The sequence below is a fragment of the Micrasema longulum genome, unplaced genomic scaffold (genome assembly GCF_059751315.1).
Source record: "Micrasema longulum isolate JH-2025_06_02 unplaced genomic scaffold, ASM5975131v1 h1tg000234l, whole genome shotgun sequence".
NCBI lineage: Eukaryota > Metazoa > Arthropoda > Insecta > Trichoptera > Brachycentridae > Micrasema > Micrasema longulum.
In genome coordinates this window covers 62,282-76,127 of record NW_028277439.1, presented here as the reverse complement: position 1 = coordinate 76,127, position 13,846 = coordinate 62,282, and the positions used below count along the sequence as shown (strand labels likewise).

The 13,846-nt window shown below is 33.2% G+C and overlaps 1 protein-coding gene across 2 annotated transcripts in view; it reads right to left on the bottom strand.

Annotated features, from left to right (window-relative positions):
- LOC148283465 (uncharacterized) overlaps positions 1–13,846 on the bottom strand; it is a 282,346-nt gene that overhangs the window by 256,108 nt on the left and 12,392 nt on the right. The gene's annotated exons all lie outside the window — the stretch shown is intronic.

Here is a 13,846-nt window from a genome sequence, read left to right as displayed (position 1 = left end):
CCATTTTAGGAAGAAAGGTCAAAACAAAAAACCTATAAGTCTGGTAAAACAAACTTGAGTCGAAGTATACTGAAAAAATATTTGTAAATGTCGGAAGAATTAGAAAAATTGGAAAACACAAGATAAGGTCTGATATTGTTCTCACAAAGCTGGTTGCGATTGGATTCGATGGAACAGTGGTTTGTGTGCCAGTCACGTGCCAATAAGGTTCCACATTGTCATAATTTTGCAAATGGCTCAAAAGATTCACGGGAGAAATAGAAAAACTGTGAGATGGCAAGAAGCTGCCTAAGTTCAGGACAGTCAATTGAACCAGAGGCAATTTTTAATAGATAAATTATATCAGCTATTTCACGACGTTTTTGCAGAGTGATGCTTTTTACATATTTGAATATATTGATCGGGTTTGAACTCAAGTTTCAATTGGAAACACATGTACTTAACTAATTTCTTTTGAATATTTTCAATGCGTGATATCTGCACATTGTACATGGGATTCCATATTTGTGATGCATATTCTAGATTGCTTCGCACTAATGTACAGTAAAGGATTTTGTGTGTCTTTGCCATGGTGAACGACGTAGACGACAAACAATAAAGCCAAATGCACGCGATGAGTTTTTTATGATGCTGTCAACATGGGCGTCGAAAAGTAATTTACTTTCATGGAAGACACCTAGATCCTTTACACATGATGAGCGTTGGAGGTTTCGACCCTTGAGCACATTAGTTAGTAGGTAAATTTTTCTTTTTGCGACTAAATGTAATAACTGAACATTTGGAAGGATTAAGTTCCAAGCAGTCGGAGTTGCAGTAATCCTACAGACGGTCGAGATCTGACTGCAGATCAGAGACATCAGCTGGGGTCTTGATTGTTGCAAAAATTTTCATGTCGTCAGCAAAACAAAGCAAGCGCGAGGAGGAAAAGCATTCATCAATGTCATTAACAAAAATTATGAAAAGCAAAGGTCCCAGAAGAGACCCTTGAGGCACTCCGCAAGGAACCCGTACCCAACTAGAAATAAAATTATTAATCACAAAATATTGGCACTGTCCCTATTCATTTGGCAACCCACTGTAAGTAGCGTTCACATGAGGATAGAGCAATATTGGCTTGTCCCAGCATAATGGACAGAGACATTGTCCTAGAGATAGACGGGCGAAAGGTATCTCCCCCACTCCGCGAGCGAACGCACTGTCCTCTTGTAAAAGCGCATGGACAGGACAGAAGGACAATAGCCAATTGCTTCGCTCATGCGAGTCGCGCCCGAGAATACAAAGCATACATTTCTGCCGAAAATGTCGGGAGAAAAATGCCTTTTTCTTATTTTGTTCGCCCTACGGCAATTCAACGCAACGTGTAAACTACGGTCGAATTGTTGTATTGTATTGCTCTATTGTATTGTTGTATTGCATTGTTGGATTGTATTGTTTTATTGTTTTATTGTATTGTTTTATTGTATAGTTGTATTGTATTATTTTATTGTAGTGTTGGATTGTATTGTTGTGTTGTATTGTTTTGTTGTGTTATAGTGTTGTATTGTATTGTTGTGTTATAGTGTTGTATTGTATTGTTGTGTTATAGTGTTGTATTGTATTGTTGTGTTGTATTGTTGTATTGTATTGTTTTATTGTATTGTATTGTTGGATTGTATTGTTTTATTGTATTGTTTTATTGTATTGTTGTATTGTATTATTGTATTGTAGTGTTAGATTGTATTGTTGTATTGTTAAGTTGAATTGTATTGTTGTGTTGTAGTGTTGTATCGTATTGTTGTGTTGTATTGTATTGTTTTATTGTATTGTTGTATTGTATTGTATCATTGTCTTGTCCTGTGCGGTCAAGGCTGTTCACGGAGCTTGGACAAGATAATATTGTCCTGACTATTGTATTGTCATCGTGTTGCAGAATTGCAATTTTTGGTGCAGTAAAAGTGTCATTTTATTTTACCTGTACCTACGTAAATACAGTTTTTTTGTAGTTGATTTTGGTTATATATATTTTTAAAGTTAATATAAAAAATGTACAGGGAATTAATATTGGAACCAGAAAATAAATCATTTTAATGTTTACTGATATTTATGAACACGTGAATTTTTTGTAAGGGAAAAAAATTGACAATATATTAGCTGTAAATAAAGTTTTTTTTTGTGGTTGATGTTTTTGGTTATATATTTTTTTAATTAAAAGGAGTCACGTGCTTGTACCAAGTAAAAATGGGGACGAGATGTTTTTCCTTTCGGAAAATAACAATGGCGGCTTTGTTACATTACTTTTGAGTCTCCTTTCAAATTGGAGGGAGGCAGTTACAAGTGCCCTTGTATAATTACCGTTAAGAGGGCTTTTAGTACCGCTTAGGTGGCCATTATGGATCCAAAAACATCCTTCATTGTTTCCTTTGGTGATCCATATCAAGATGAGAACCCTAGAAGCTGAACACAAGCGCTACAGAGATGGATTATGAGGAATAAAGAGAGTTCAAGAGGAATCGACTAAACCCTTATCCGTGTATAAAAGTGTATATAACATGTAACCATTCAATTTTCACGAACCCTTTCGACGTTTTAGAAGTGTAAATTTAAAAAAAAAAACACCAAAAAAATATTCGCGTCAGTAATACGATTTTTTTCCATGAACTGAACTAAGGAGAAAATATTATTCTCATATAAAAGATCACTGCAGGAAGGATAAGGAAATAGAGCGGAGAAGAACAGGGATTTTTACAATTTAATTGACCAATTTGGAATTAATTTATGATAAGTAAAATAAATATTTATACACTGTCAAATTTTCAACTTTTTTTTATGTCATAAAATTTTGTCCTGCGGGCTCCCGCCGTCTTCGAAGGCCGTCGATGACTATCATTACGGCATTATACAAGAGTTGAATAATCGAAATTTCGTTTTGACCGAGTATAGATTAGAGTTCTAGACAACACGCATCATGTTAAAAGTTGCTCCAGCAATTCCTAGGCGGGTCGCGAACTCTTTGTGCATGCTTCTATCCTCAGTTATGTGAACTCCCGAGTATGATGTCAACTTTTTCGATTCTCTGTTCATTATTATAGAGTCTGATCAGGCTTAGAACTGACAAGACAATTTTTTTGTCTGTATATTCCAAATCGCACAAATTTAGAGAGGAGTTCACTTTTATGCCTGGATCAGGTGGTATTGATTTGCATAAGATAAAATTCATCAGTATGATGAATAAGAACGGTACAAGGACGCAGCCTTGCCTCACTCCAGTGGAGACCCCGAACCGAATTTAATTGACAATATTCTATAACTACACTTGTACAACTTATTTTGAATAATAAATATTTGTCCAACACGCTTATATGACAATAATATCCACGAAATTTTGCAATAGAAGATATTGTGGAAGATGCAAGTGGAATTGTATCGACGAATATCTACAAATTGCATGTTTTTTTAAGTATACACCTTTGTGGAATTACCTAATAAAATATAATACATAAATAAATATACATCTGATAGGTCACATTTGACGAAGCGATGATGAAAAATGAATACTTATAAATGTTTTTTCCCATTCAGCCTTATATATCTATCTTTATCAAATGGCGCTAATCTAAATTATCTGTCGATTGCCCGTATTTGGCAATATTAAGGATACATCGCGGACGACGCAACCAAAGCAATTATTTGAAAAAATATTTTTAAAAACCTACTACGGTATAAAAATGTTGAATTTCCGTTCAATTCTTTGAGGCTCAAGTGGAAAATTTGAATAACATTTTTTTATTGCAAAGCGTACTGTTTATGTTCACGTACTAAGGTTCACGTCGCAATTATCCTAGTAATAATGCCCCCCCCCTATAGTGGTGTTGATGCCTTCCGCGTATCAGCATTGTGATTACGCCTTTATAATCGGGTGCGCCTATTCCGTATACAACACATCTTGTAATAATGTGGAAAAACACGAAGCGTATGCAGAATTCTCTACTGATGTAATAAAATTTCATCTCTCGCACGAACCCCGCAAGCCTCATCCGCGCCAACCCAGTGGCGTGCCAAGTAATAAGCGGGTAATTAAGACAAAAGACATGTTTGGAATACCAATATTTACTTTCCAGGATAAGTAAAAATATGCGACCCACTTTCACGTGCATATATTTTTTTAGTTATTGAACGACAACGTAACATATTATTATATTATTCGAACTGGTGGTAAATATCCTTGTACATGGAATACCTTAATAAAATTATTATTAGATACCAACTAAAATGATTTCGAGAAAACATTATTTGTTTTGTACCTACGGCGTTATGCACTGTAACTTTGCTTTAAATCAGAAAGTGACAAGGTTTTGCACGGGAAAAAATAACAATAAGATATTAATGATATATATATGTATAATATATTATTTCAACACAGATGTGGAATATTTTAGAGAGAGGAATATATATGTAAGTCTAAGAATTCGCAGGGTTTATATTGGTTGGTTTAAGTGCCCACTTTTACACAGCGTAACATTTACGAGTGTGTCTTTATTTGAACGTCCATATTTATTTCTTCTATATTTTCATTAGTTGATTTTGTGAAGTAAAAGAGCTGAAACATAATATTTGGACGTACTAAAAAATTATATTTTAATTAATGGAAGGATAACACTTTCATCTACTTAGTTTGTTAGGACAATAACCGGTTTCATCGCTCTCGTAAGGATTTTAAGAAGTATAAACTATAAATATAATGTGTAAGTGGAGAGGGGGGTTAATTTGTAAAAGTAGTTCGGGCAAAAACAGTAGAAGCTTCCACTAAAAAATTTAACAAACTAATATAAATGTTTTACTCAAAATATTAACGAATTTTCATCGATCAAAAACAAGTATGTATAGCTGTAAACGATTATCTAGGTACAGTTCTAAGCTACTAAATATTCCTCAGTCAGTAAATTGTTTCAAGGAAGGGCATCTCATGATAGCAAAATTTATACTAAACGAATACATACAAATGCTTAGGTATGCATAATTGGCTAGAGTAAGAAAAAAGTCAAACCCTATAACGGCGGCTAGTCTCCTAAACTCAATAATGACAGGGTTCGTGTTTATGCGTGATTATAATGATTAGATTTTTTCTCATACTCAAAAACTACCAGATTGTTAATCTGCACGTCACGGCTACGATGCTGTCAGATGATTCACCCAAAATGATCGTTACTATTATCATAGTTGGATAATTTAAAAAGCGCCATTTTTCTGAATGTCACCCCAAGGGCGCTGTACAATAAATAAATACCCCAGCACGTCTTGCAGCTACAGAGCGCACGGGCGTTAGGAAAGCTAGCACCCATTCATGTGTTAATTTCACAATGATGCTTAGAGTTTGAAAGATATTAAAATAAATAAAAAATGAAACCGAAACTTTTTTTTAATATAGGAGTTAGATTGTAACAGATCTTACAGCTACTGAGCGCATGGACGGTTGAAATTCTAGACCCCATTTTCAACATTTAGGTAGGCAGCTACCAAGCGTATGGACTTCAAGCAACTTAAAATTATACCAATAAATTTACAAAAAATAAACATGATGATGTCATAATGTTAATCATAGTCCTGCTCAAGTGGCTAGTGGTCCGATGTTATAATAACAGCCGGCCAAAAATTACGCAGGTAGTGTGGTATGGCGTACACATACGCAATAGTATGATTATTGCAAACTTTATAGATGTAATAATTTTACATATTTTTTTTAAAAAAAATAACAGACACAGCTAATAGCGACAACAAGGAACGAACCATGCCTGTGCACTTGCCCTGACTTTTTAGAAAATCCGTGTTGAGTTAATCATTCATACACATACATGCACATACAAACATATATATATATACATATACATATATTCACACACACATATTATAATTTATACATACGTATCGAGTTTACATACATCATATTACACAATATGTTTATACATATTTATAATATATTATTTATGATATTTTTAAATATATATTTTTATTGGGCCTTTTCACATTACTCTCACCAGTTATTTCATATTCAATCACAGTGATCCATTCCTATTCGAACTATATATATTCACATACACACATCTACATATTATAATTTATACATTCATATTGAGTTTACATCTATCATATTATACAATATGTTTTGACACATATATTGTATTACTTATTACATTTTTAGAGACATATTATAATTGGTCATCTCCACATTACTTTCACCAGTTATTTCATATTCTATCACAGTGATCCATTCCCATACGAACAAACTAATTACTCAAATCAGATTAATAATTCAAAATATTTTGTTCACCGGACCAAATTAGATCACGAAGAGCTAGGACGAATGGTATACTTTTTCGGTACGACTATGAGGAAATAAAAAATAATATCAGATAAAAAAATTATATTATTCAGAATATAAAGTAGTTTTTCTACATGAAAAAGTGATTATTTCATTATAATAGTTATTTATTGAATATCTAATATGACATTCTATTTATGAACCGCTTACGAAAAATATTATTTAATTAAATGAACAAAGATAATAAAAAGCACAGTCAGGGAGAAAAAAAGTAAAAATTATATTAATAATTCTTTTTTATATGACACTCATTGAAAACACGAAATATTTAATAATTTTAGGAATATTGATGAAGCAAAAATAGAAAGGACACTATTGTATCCCAACTCAACACTGGGCTCTTGGCCTCGTAGAGTTAGGGATACGTTATTATTATTTTTTTGCAATATATGTGCAACGTATGAATAAATAAATAAAATAAAATTAAACATAAGAGTTGTTATTGCTTTGACGTAATAGAAAACGTTAATATATAAATTTGTATTTAATTGCATTTTATTGAAATATTTCATCTTTTTCTGCAAAACTAAAAAAAACTGGGGTGAGATTGACGAAAAAGGAATAAAAATTGATTCGGATGATTAAATAACTAGAAGCTCAAAAAATGTAGTCAGAAGTTCAAAGAATATATTATTCAATATATTTTCCGGCAGAAAATTTTAAAACATAAACTGTTTAATTCCCTCACTTTCCGATTGAACGAACGAGGCCGCATTCACATGATATAATCAATTGATATACAGTTAATAATCGAGGGGTAGCGTAATACGCCACTGCGGCTAAGGGTTGGGGTTCAGTTTTCCAGGCCAGGGGCGGAGTCCGTAATGAATACAACCGGTGTGTGCGGGGGTAATATTAATATTGGGGTATAAACAAGCACTTCATTAGTCCCCGCGGTCATATTTTCAACTCCAAAAGATATAGATGGATAAATATTGGCCACCCTACCTCAAGGGTATGTGCCTACCTACCTAATTGGCTAAATGCGAGTATTTACATACAGGCCCTGTTCGGTGGGTGTTTTTCGGGTTAATTTATTTTAGGCATTTTCAGCTGAAAAAGTGGGGGAATCCCAGAACAAAATGGGAAACTCTTTTCTGAACCGCTGTACAAATGCTTTCTAAATAATTAAAAAAATTAAATAGGTACTTTAATATTTTTTTAAATAAATACCATATCTTAAAACAGGAGATGAGTTAAGTTTGTCTTATGAGTGCATGAAAAATATTTATTATTCGTATTCTAGTTTCCGCACCTCCTACAATTCTTATTACCGTGGTAATTTCGTATTATATGAGAATAATGCAATTGGCAAAGAGGAAAACTCTAATAATGCAAATCGCAATGCTCACGGGACTATTGAGATTGAATTTATCTTAAGCAGTTGATACATAAACTGTTAAATACTTGCCCCGCTTGGAATCCCGAGAGCAAAACGGGAAGGGGTTAAGAATGTAAGCAATGCTTTTGTCCTTCCATTAATTGCTTTTCACAACAGTATTTTTGATTATATTAGTGGAGCAAAAAATATATTAGAATAAATCAATTCACAACCAAAAAATAAAGTTACGTTACCATAAAACGCACGCGTTTTAACAGAGCCATCAAATTCAACGCTAAATAAATGTTTTAATGCAAATAATCGCAATAGTCGCCACGATAAATAATTACTAGGATTGCATACAAAATGTGAACAGTAAAAACATTGTAAAAAGTCATAAATCAAGACAGTGCGTCGGGCGCACAGAGTGTATGACCATTATTTTTGCATGCCACATGCACCCTCCGGTGAAAAGTGCATTCATTGTTGATTCCCCTAGATCGGGGAGTATGTTATTACGAGAGCGCGGGACAAGAACGTACAACGAAATTAATTATGACCACACGAATACGGAATAAAACATTAATTAATTCATCGTTTATTCAAAAGATCAATTTATTTATCAGTAAAACGCTCACATTAATGGAAACGGTTCTAGTTTGATATATATTTAGTAATGCTTTATCTGATTACTTAGAATATTCACAGAACACCAGTAAAATGTTGTATTTAATTTTAATAAATGAAAAGACGCATCATCGATGTGCAAACACCACGAAGTACAATGGGCATTTTCCGTGGTTCACAATGTAAAATCAACGGTGTGACAAAACAGTCACAGACTACACCACATACAAACTGTCTCACTAGCATTTTTACAAATAATATTATTTATTTTTACCAACGCTTATTTTAAAAACAAACGTGGTAAAAATATTAAACGTACATAATATAATCAAAGCTGCTTTAGATTTACCTAAAGGATATTATTAAGATTTAAAATTATTCACTCGTTCCCCATTTCGCATGTTCAGTCGTTCCATTTTCACTGTTACGTTATACATATAAACTTAAGTGTGCGGTGTGTGAAAATTAAAAATACCCAGTTTATTATAATATCTTTAGTGACGTGTCCCCGAATTAAGATTTTATTGATGAATGGTTCACGTCCTTCGCAAATGGAGACTGCAAAAGTTAGCTTTTGATACTTAAAAAGATAATCCTTTTTTTTTATATTAGCGAAGTGCAAAATGAATTGCGATTCCATTAGTAAAACACGACGTTTATAAAATGTTTGGAATTTTGAAACGCGGCGTTGCATATATCCCTTTTGTCTATGAGGGCTGACTCACCCTAGCAAATCCACGGGGTGGCTGAGTCCACCTCGCTTCGGCATTAAAAAGCCAAAACATTGTCGAAATTCAAGTGGTTCACCGATGTGAGGAGGGGCGGCCCACAACACGTGACGTTAGTAGAGTAAAAAAATAACAATGACCACAGCGATGTGTACTGCTTCTCGAAAAACGAATTCACGAACACGCTGAAATATGTTTGGACCAAAATAAAACATTGAAGTATTTTAAGGGTATGAGAGCAAATTTTTGACGATCTGTTCTTTCTATCTCTCAATTAGCAGAAAACGCCTCAACATAGAAACATAATGTTTTCTGTAACCAATACCTATGCGTGGTAGTCAAACGTGCTTTGAACAATGTCTGCAAAGGACTACATCATAAAGCGGAGATATTTATATTGATTTCTTCTACTATACGCTCATGTGATGGTAGAAAGAGTGTTTTGTTTGCATAACATAGAGGTCTATACATAAATAACGAATAAAGTAATTCCAGATTTTATAGATATGTGTATGCAATTGGCTTCAGGGGGTAATTTAAAATTACGTGGAATAAGCTGCAAGTGATTCTTTGACGTAAACTACTATTCTGTCATTTTGATTTGGCATAGAAAAAGAATAGTAGAATGAAAAGTGGTGAATATAATTGAGTGTTTCTTTGACGTAAACTACTATTCTGTCATTTTGATTTGACATAGAAAAAGAATAGTGGAATGAATAGTGGTGAATATAATTTAGTATTTCTTTGACGTAAACTACTATTCCGTCATTTTGATTTGGCACAAAAAAGGACAGTAGAACGAAAAGCGGTGAATACAGTTTAGTAATTCTTTGATGTAAACTACTATTCCGTGCCGTCATTATGATTTGGCATAGAAAAGGATAGTAGAACGAGTAGTGATTAATATAATTTAGTAATCATGAATATCAAAACGTTGCACATTTGAATGCAGGTGTATTTCTTAGGACACGATTTTCACGGGGTCAACTATGGTTAGGTCGATATTTTGATCAATTCATGCTAAAATATCTTGAGTATGTCCAACTAATACAAGATATTCAGATATCCATAATAATCCTTTATCCATGCTGAGATATCTATCTACCCAATAATTCCATTGTCTCTGAGTTGTCTCATTAAATAATGTTATAAACAGCACTTAGTAGCTGCAAGACGTGCTGTTATCTTACTCCTTTTTATAATTATTTTCATTTTTTTAATCTCATAAATACGCGTAATGTCTTTGTCAACTTTAAAAATAAATAATTTTGTGTAAATAGGGCTAGATTTCTTACCGTTCATGAGCTTTGTAGCTGCGAGACGTGCTGGGAATTGTACAGCGCCCTTAAGGTGATTTTAACAAAAATGGCACTATATAAATTACCCAACAATATAAACACACCTCATGATTTCGACATCGAAATAGGTAATTAAAAATAAAAATGACGGATACTATATTTATGTATCTTAAAACAGAAAATTTAACTAGAATCGTAGTTGATCTACTTAAGCGTCGTATGTTTTCCAACGACTGTCAATGACTTAAATTACATCCGAATTTCGCCATGTTTTAGGAGAAACGCTGTAAGTAGGAACAAGCGTTAATACAAACAAAAACCACCTCTTCAAAACAGCGCACAAGATGGGCGTGTTCGCAAACGATTTGACAAGCTTTGCTGTTAGTCGTATGCACATACGAGTACAGTACCTAGACTCGTCTCTCTATTGAATGGGGTAGACAGTAAAAATATACATATGTAGGTACCTCAGTTGTTTTAATGACATAAATGCCTTTTTTGATATCCGTGAATGTTACGTTGGTACGTGACAGGCATGTTGGCAACGAAAGAAAAACAAAACGACGAAAAATACAAGAAATACATGTTTCCTAACGCCTCTAAGGTATAAAATATTACTATCCTCATAAACACAATTAAACAACACAACACAACTAAAAGCAGGTAGAAAAATAATATAGTGGGATGTTACTGAACATTACAGAACTACGCTACAACCTTACAACACACAAATCTTGAACGTTTTCGCTGGGCTGGTCATGTCGCAGAGATAGATAGCGATGACCACCTAAAAAGCTCCTTTATTGCCATTGGCCACGGGTGCGAGTGTCAGGAGACCTACCGTACATTCACGTAGACTGGACCGCTGTGCACGTGCAAAACACGAGCCCACTGCGTGATATCGCATGATTGCACATTTCACACCACGGCTAAAATCTACACGGCATGATGAAATACAAAGCGGCGGATCAGTATTTATTGTTTTACAATTATTTACTTATTTAATGCCCGGCAAACGCAACAACCAGTATAATTTGAGACTGACTAATCTCCAGTCTATTTCCCTTTGCAGGATTTTTACCTGAGAGAACTCGTTAAATTTAAATAATGATTTTGAAAAAAATATTATTAAAATCTCTTTCGCTAGGTTTTACTATATTATTTTATCGGGTTGTGGCCCCGTGGCTAGTGTTGCGGACTCACGGATCAAAGGTCCGAAGTTCGAACCCCACTCTACCTCAACTTAATTTTCATTTTCTAACTAGTGAGTAATTTACAACTCGTTGAAAATGGTCACCAAAATTGAAACATTTGAGTAAATTTTATGAACGCTAATGTTTCTTTTTTATTTTTATAATACATTAACGGGGGCTTTTTTATTGAACTCATTGGAGTTTTATAAAAGAAAAAAAAAAATATTTTAAAATTTAAATAGGTACTAACGAATCTAATAAATGTCAATCCACTATAACTTTACGGTGCCGTTTAGATTACGATGATATGGCCGGTTTGTTTATTTGGAAATTCTTGTAATAATGAACAGACTTTGAGTTAAGGTGGTTGGGTTGCGTGGACAAGAATATCGGACTAGGAACTGAAGAGAGACAGCCGGAGACAGGGGAAGTTGAGAAATTTCACAACGCCAATAAAAGAGGGTTGGCTAAATAAAACCTATTTAAAAAAGTAAAAATAATAAGAATCAAGTATATTAACAAATAATTAAAGAAAGAAAGAACAATCAACTTGTAACCGAACTAAAAAATATTCAAAAAGATTTAAAAAATGAAATCAGAAAATCAAAAAAACAGTATAACGAAAATTATATAAAATCAGCAGATAGCAGCAGCAATAGAGTTTGGAAAATAATAAAAAATATCAAATCAGTAACAAAATTAAAGTCAGTTAATATAAAATAAATAAAACTAAAAGATGGGATCTTAACAAGTGATGTAAAAGAAATATCAAATATCAACAATGAATATTATACCAACGTAGGGGAAATCCTTGCCAGTAAATTAAATGGACCATGTCTAAACATATCAGAAAAACTAAGAAGTAAAATAAATGGTACCTTTTTTCTTAGACCAACAAAAAAAAAAGTATGTAAAATAATTTTAAAAATGCATTACCAGGATACGATAAAATCAAACCTACACTAATAAAAAATCTCAGAGGTATATTAAGTCTGATCTTATCAAAATTAATTAACAAGCATGTAAAGTTGGGAATCTATCCGGAAGAATTCAAAACAGCAAGAACAACTCATGCATATAAAGGTGGAGACCGAAGGGAACCTAGTAACTATAGACCTATGGCAAATTTAAGTATATTTAATAAAATCTTCGAAAAATGTATACATAAACGATTAATGGGTCATATAAAAAATCTTAACATAGTATGCTAAGGTCAACATGGTTTTCAAGACAGAAAAAAAAGGAACCGGAACCACCCTAGTAAATTCAATAAATTACGTACAAACAAACGTGATCATGGATTTTTAAACAGCCTTCGATACGGTACATATTGAGACCATGATGAAAAAATTGAATGATATTGGGGTAAGATTTCATTATTAAAATTATACTCAACAAATCGGAAGCAGGATACCATTGTAAATTAAAAAAAATAAAAAATACAAACAGCAAATTTTGGAGTACCACAAGGATCTATTTTGGGTCGACTGTTATAGATTTTATATATTAATGACTTATAACTCTACAATTTTAAAGGAAAAAATATTATGTATGCAGACGACATTGAACTATTCCATAAAACTAATGGATTAACCAACAATGACAGAAAACGAATTTCTAAATATGTTGACCAAATGGACAAACACAAGCTTACCTACGGTCTTGGGTTCGTTTCCCGACATGGTTGATATGCAATATGTATTGAAAAGGGTGTTTTCACTCTGGAACATTTCATAGTCCCTGGACTGGTACTTGAAGCGTAAGACTGATCATCTTACCTTCATGAAACAAAAATGATCAAGATACGCTGCAATTGGTGTACAAACGCAGTGCCCTATGCACCATTAGGTATGGAAAGGGAATGATGATGATGAAGGGTTTATAAATAAAATTTCAAATAAAAAATATTAAAAAAAGAAAAGATAGGAGAAAAGTTTCGTGGGCAAAACTAGGACCCTAAGTGAGCTGTAGTATAGTAAAAACGTCATATTACTAGGCAGATTTTATAAACATTACTTATGGTAAAATCTTGCACATGATCTCGGGCGCTAAAGCGATCATATTATTATTACTCTACTGGGTATACACGACACAACTGAATTTAATAACATGTCCATCGTTTCAATTTAAAGATAAATAGTTCTTAAAGGAACGCATTTAATCAATGCAGGGTACGATTTTAATCGTTAATTTATGTTGTAAAATAATCGTGAAAATTAATTTTAAGTATTGGTGCCCATTTAAGTCAATTAATTATTCAAATTAATATTTTACCTTTACATTTGATTGTTACGATTCTGAAAATGCGCTATAAAAATGAAAAA